Source organism: Callospermophilus lateralis, chromosome 17, assembly GCF_048772815.1.
Source record: "Callospermophilus lateralis isolate mCalLat2 chromosome 17, mCalLat2.hap1, whole genome shotgun sequence".
Lineage (NCBI taxonomy): Eukaryota > Metazoa > Chordata > Mammalia > Rodentia > Sciuridae > Callospermophilus > Callospermophilus lateralis.
The window spans coordinates 36456288-36462287 of NC_135321.1; the positions used below are offsets into that span (position 1 = coordinate 36456288).

General features: G+C 41.9%; 1 protein-coding gene across 1 annotated transcript in view; it reads right to left on the reverse strand.

Moving 5' to 3' along the window:
- Dtna (dystrobrevin alpha) overlaps positions 1 to 1520 on the reverse strand; it is a 349876-nt gene extending 348356 nt beyond the window's left edge. The window contains exon 1 of the mRNA XM_076837170.2: positions 1331 to 1520. The gene's annotated coding sequence lies outside the window, so the exon portion shown is untranslated. The remainder of the gene's footprint in view (positions 1 to 1330) is intronic.
- Positions 1521 to 6000: the final 4480 nt, after the last annotated feature.

A 6000-nucleotide genomic window follows, 5' to 3' on the forward strand; every position in this document is an offset into this window, starting at 1 on the left:
TAAGAATACTACAACAATAACAGATTTTTCTTTAAAAGGAAACAAACACATTAAATATTAAGTGACCATGACGGGTAAAAGAAAAATGTGAATGTAAATGTCAACTTTAAAGATGGTTGGTTTTTTTTTTTTTTTTTTTTTTTTGAGTAAGAATGAAGTAATCGGGGATATCCTTTACTGAAAGTTTACATCTAATATCCCCATACACACACACTTCGTACTTCTGTTCCCAAAGCCATGCCCTGAGCCTGCCAAACAGCAAAGTTTTACTGTCAAGTACCAGTATTGGTACCACCGAGTCCCAACACCCTCGCCTCCCTCTTCTCTCTTTGGCTTCTGTCTTCTGACAGACACCTCTCTTCCCCTCACACTTTGGGTACCAGAATAAATGCCTTCTGTCCAGCCAAAAACTCCGAAATGGGCAACAGGCAATAAAAGCTGAAGACACTTGAGCACCGCGCCCACCCGCCCCGCCGCCCCCAGTCCCCACTGCCCACTCCCACTCAGCCCTCCGCCCCGCACCGCGGTGCATTGCAACACTCGCAGACGCCGTGGGCTGGAAGAGATCGCGGATTCCCTGGTCAACCCGCCCCCACCACCCCGACTGTTCCCAACGTGAGTGTCATCCTTAATGGAGGTGGCCACGCCACCTCCCAGCAGCTCAGCCCACGAGGACCACCAAGAGGACAAACCCAACAAAACAACTCAACCCGCTATACGAGGGAGTAGGCTGCCATCGCCACCCCAGGAGCGTCGCCGCGGCGGACAGGAGCCAGGGCTTGCTGCGCTGTCGGGGCCGTTGCGGGCGGCGGAGATTTACCTGCGCGGCCCCGCGCCCCCGGGCTGGCCATCCTGCAGCAGCCGCTACCGCCGCCCCGTGGGCCCGAGGCGCCGCCCGCCGCCCGGGGAGGCGCCGCGCCGCAGTCCTAGCTGCGGCGCCCGGCACATGCTTCGCGCTCGCTTGCGGCGGCCAGCGCCCGCGCACAGGTGGGAACCCCGCGAGTGGGCGTTCGGGTGAATCCCTTCCCCGCGGGCACTCTCGCCGGCTTCCACTCTTGACTTTGCTCGGTGCGCGGCGCCTGCCCTTGCTCTATTGCCCAGTCGCCTGTGCCCGCGCCCCAGCGCCGTGGGCGGCTGCGGTCCCTGCGCAGCTGGGGCTGCGCGTCATGTGCACCTCCCGCCCCGCGGCGGGCTCCAAGGCAGCCGGCGGCCCGGGGCAGCACGCAGCGCCCGACCCCGCGCCCACTCCTCGCCCGGCACACCGACCCCCTCTATCCCCGCGCCCTCCCCCACTCCGGAGCTGTCAAGGAAGAAATCGCCGAGCACACACCTTGGAATGGACGGGCGCCTCAATCTGCGACTCGCCAAACTCTTAGAAGGTGTCCATTGGTCTGTAGGGAGGTTTGGACATGGAGTAGGAGCCGCTTTCTTATTATTTAATAATGTTGGAAGTGCCGGGTCCGCTGCCAGAGTTGTGGGTCATGTGGGCACAGCAGAGGCTGGCTGCTGCCAGTACCAGGGTTTCCTGAGGATCCTGAAACTATGATCTCATCCTCCTCATCCGCCTCCCCCGCCCCTCTCTCCGCGGGCGCGCACGCACAGCACACACATACTCTCTCTCTCTCTCTCTCTCTCTCTCTCTCTCACACACACACACACACACACACACACACACACATACACACACACACACTCACACACCCGCGCGCGTGCGCGCGATCTCCCTCTCTCCCTCTCTCTCTCACACACGCTCACACTGCTTGCACTACCCTCTTTCCTGAACCAAAATATTCCTCCAGGGAAATAGTGTTCAGGCTCCTCATTGAAAAAAAAAAAAAAAAAAAAATCCAGATAGAGATTGTTCTCTTTAAAAGCTTGAGTTATGTGCTTTGTTTATTTCCTAGTATTCCCTTACATGTGCAAGGGAGACGAACAGAACCTCATATTAAGATTAAAAAGAATCTTACTCTTACGTTGACCCAGATTTTGGTCAGAACTCAAGGACTCAAACAGTGCAATTTTCATTTAAAACCGTAGGCAATAATATACCAGGCTCAAATATGGAATAGTAATAATATCTTAGATGTATGTAGTGGATTTCTATTCCAAGCTGCTAACATTTCCCAAACATTACCTCATTCATTTGCAGAGCATCATTGCAGAGGAGGTGGATGAGAAGGCAGAGTATTGTCACTTCAGGGACACAGAGGTTTAGGTAAGATAACATGACCTATCCAAGTACACATAATAAGTCAATATCTCAATATAAATATTAATTGCACAGCTATGCATAGGTTACATGTTTACTATAATCAATTCCTGGAAACTTGGGTTACTGAAAATAAGGGAAAATTATTGATTTTTTTTTTGTTTCCTGCCAACTGAAATTGTAAAATAATCATTTTTTTTCTGTATTTATATCTTCATAGGTTTTTCTTTTGTGTATTTGTATAAATCTCCAGTTTCATGTTTATTTCTTTGGCGGGGGCGGGGGTAGGTGTTTTGTGTGTGAATTCATATTCCTTTGGGTTTTTTAATTCCCTGGATCATAGTTTCAAGTAATTTTAGTCAATGTTTTTGGCATTGTCACCAATTTAATGATCTGTGTTGTTCACTCAAGCCCCTTGTAAGTGCCTGGTGTATCTGAAGAGCTGGACTATGCTTTGAAGGATATAGAGAACTTTAATACATGGTACCCACTCTCCATTAGTTCATATCTATACATACTGACTGGCTACAGCTTAATAACTTTATTATTTAGTGTTTGTTATGAATTTCTTACTTAACTTTGGTTTCATGTTAAAATAATTTGATTTGTCTGTGTCACTCATATTTGTCTGCACTGATGCCCCTAGCTTCTAAAGGGCCAAGATTATATGTTTAACTTTCCTCTCTACCTATATGTGGACCACACTCACATAAACACCAAATGGGGATTATTTTAAACTATGAAAGTTCCCAGGAAGAGCACTCCTGGGTAGTTTCTTTTCAGGTACCAGTAAGAAACTTTAGCAACTAACTAGAATTTTAATAATCCAAAGAGAAGAGAAAAGGTGTGTTAGAAAGAATGGGTCAGGGAAGATGGTAGAAGAAAAGACAGTAAGAAAAGAGGTAAAAGAAAAAAGGGATCTAACTTGCAAGAAGAGTGAAAAAACAAGAAAACAAAAGGAGAGCGACGACTATCGTGTGAAAGCTAATATTTTTCAAATTTTACTCCATGGAAAATAAAGTCAGGAAATTGTGGAGTTTCTTACTGTCATCAAACATTTTTGATAAACTTAGAGGAATTGGGTGGCAAAGACACAAGGTCTCAGTCTTCCAGAGTCTTCACTGAATAATCTCAATTTCTGAAAACTCAAGTATAAGTCCAGGATCCACTAGAAGAAATAAATAGACTAACCTATCAATAATGTGTAATAATGAAAATAACAACAAAAATCAAAGTCATATATTTAATGTACATTTAATGCATACATATTTTAAAGAAGAAGAAATTAGTACTGAAATTCAGGGAGGTAAGTGGGAAACCAAAGGCACAGATACATTCAGATGAATAATAAAGAATCAAGCTTGCATCATTTAAAGCAATATAAAACTACTAATAATATTTTATATTTTTAACGTACTTTCAGACTTTTAAAGTGCTTTTCATAATTTTTTTCTGAACTTAAAAAATGATTAGAGGTAGGCACCTTTGTTTGGGGTCTTCATTTTTAAATATGATAATTCTCCCTAACTTTCTAGATGTTGTATGGAGAAGTGCTAAAAATATTTTCTCATTGTTTTGAAAATATCATGTATATTTTCTAATCAGTCAGCCCTAAACATATTGTTCAGCATACTTTTCTTCAGTCCTTCTCATGAACAACATAAGTAGATGCACAGAATGTAACAGTGATTTATAATCCAGGATATTACACAGGCTATTGGAGTTCAACCAGAAGCTTTAGCATGTAGCTGACTCTGATGGTTTTGTAGTATCTCTGGGAGATTTCTGCAAAAAAAAGGTGAAGTCCTAATGTGAACAGCAATATATCAAGATAATTTTCCTTTTGATCTGCGTACTCATGTCAGCATTTGTTTTAATTAATTAACGATGTATTTAGGCTTGATGATTATAACATGTTTCAGAAATGCATTACAAGATCAGTGGGCTTTACAGTCACTAGCAGTTCGTATCAGAATATCTTCATTTAGGAAAAATATTTTGGATGTGGTTATGAATAAATATTTATGGCTTATACTAATTTAGGTTTATCTTTACCAAGGAAAAGAAATTATTAATGTTTACTATGTTGTTCTTACAATTTCTTGATTTTTAAAAACAAGTCATAGTTCCCATGAAGACGGCCATTGGTAAAATCAGGATGTCTTCTAGGTTAGAGCAAGACTTGGTATGTGCCTATGATTTAATATGTGGTATTTGATGAGTGTATATGTACCATAGGTCAAATAAAAGGATTATTCCTATCTGCATACTGGTAATAGTTTGGGAGCATAAGGAACAAATAATTTTAGAGTATTTACAAGACTCACACGATAATAATAAAATGAAGATGAATTCAAAAGAGTTGAAGAAATAAAGACATTGCTATTATATCAGTTAGGATCCCTTCTATCCCCTGTGATTTAGGGATAGATGATTTGGGGGTTGAATAATGCAAAATAAACAAATTCTATTCTGGGTAGATTTTTAAACTACATTAACATCTTAAAAGTACATTAACAGTGCAATAGATCAAGAAAACGGATCAACTGAACCATGGCTTAGGAAATTCATGGTTAAGTGTCCCCCTTCCACCCCCTGTGTGAGTTACAAAATTCTTAGTCCAAGGTGGCTTCTGGGCATTATTATGAAGTAAGATTAATATTGTACTCCTTAAAAAAAAATAATGTTCCCCTCTTCCAACGTAAGCCTTAACTTTTCTGACTCCTCAAACATTCAGCAACCCTCAGCTATTCTCTCAATTTTCAAGCTACCCCTATCATTGAATTCATCAGCCTCAGGTGGGACAGTGTGTTCTACCCTCACTGAAATGTGCAAACTGTATCCCAAGCATTCATGAAACCTGAGAGGATGTAAACATGTTTGTATTAATAAATACCAAGGTCCATTCAGTTTATTTATGCATCACTTCAAGACACATATTTTTAAATGTTAAAATACATTTGCCTAAGAAATTCTGCATTGAGACATGGTCTAGTCAATTTTTATGGAATAGCTCCCAAGTCCAAGAGAGCAGAGGTACACCTGTGTCTCCTTATTCATGAGAGATACCTTCCAAGACCCTTCGTGGATATTTGAAACTGTGAATAGTACTGAACTCTTTCTATATGTACTGTGATTTTTCCTATACATACATACCTCTGATAAACTTATCTCTTTTCACCTAAGGAGAGCACTTTATGACTTCTCTTTTACATATCTGAATTGCAAACATCAATACTTTTGCACTTTGGGGCCATTAAAAAGTAAAATAAAGTTTACCTGAACATAAACACTATGATGCCTCATCAATTAATCATGTAACTGAGTGGGCTACTATGTGATTAACAGGCAGGTAGCGTATACTGGATGGATACACCTGGACAAAGGGATGATTCACACCCTGGGCAGGATAGAGCGGTATAGTACAAGATTTTTGTCATGCTACTCAGCATGGTGTGCAATTTAATACTTATGAATTATTTATTTGTGGAGTTTTACATTTAAAAATTTTGGATCATCTTTGGAGGTAACTGAAACTATAGAAAGCAAAACTATCGGTAGTACCCAGTCTTCCTTACATCACACCTTTGCTCTGCCCCCTTAGGCTGACACTTTGTGCACATGTACAGTGCCCCATGGCTCAGCTGTTACTGTGGTTTCTATTAATGTGCTCAGGCAAAGTGTCTCATCTTTGATCTTCCTGTCTGACTAATGCCCTCAGGAGAAATGCTACTTGCACTTTCCATGTACTCCTTGGACTGAAAGGGAGAACCTAATGTAAAGATGGGTGT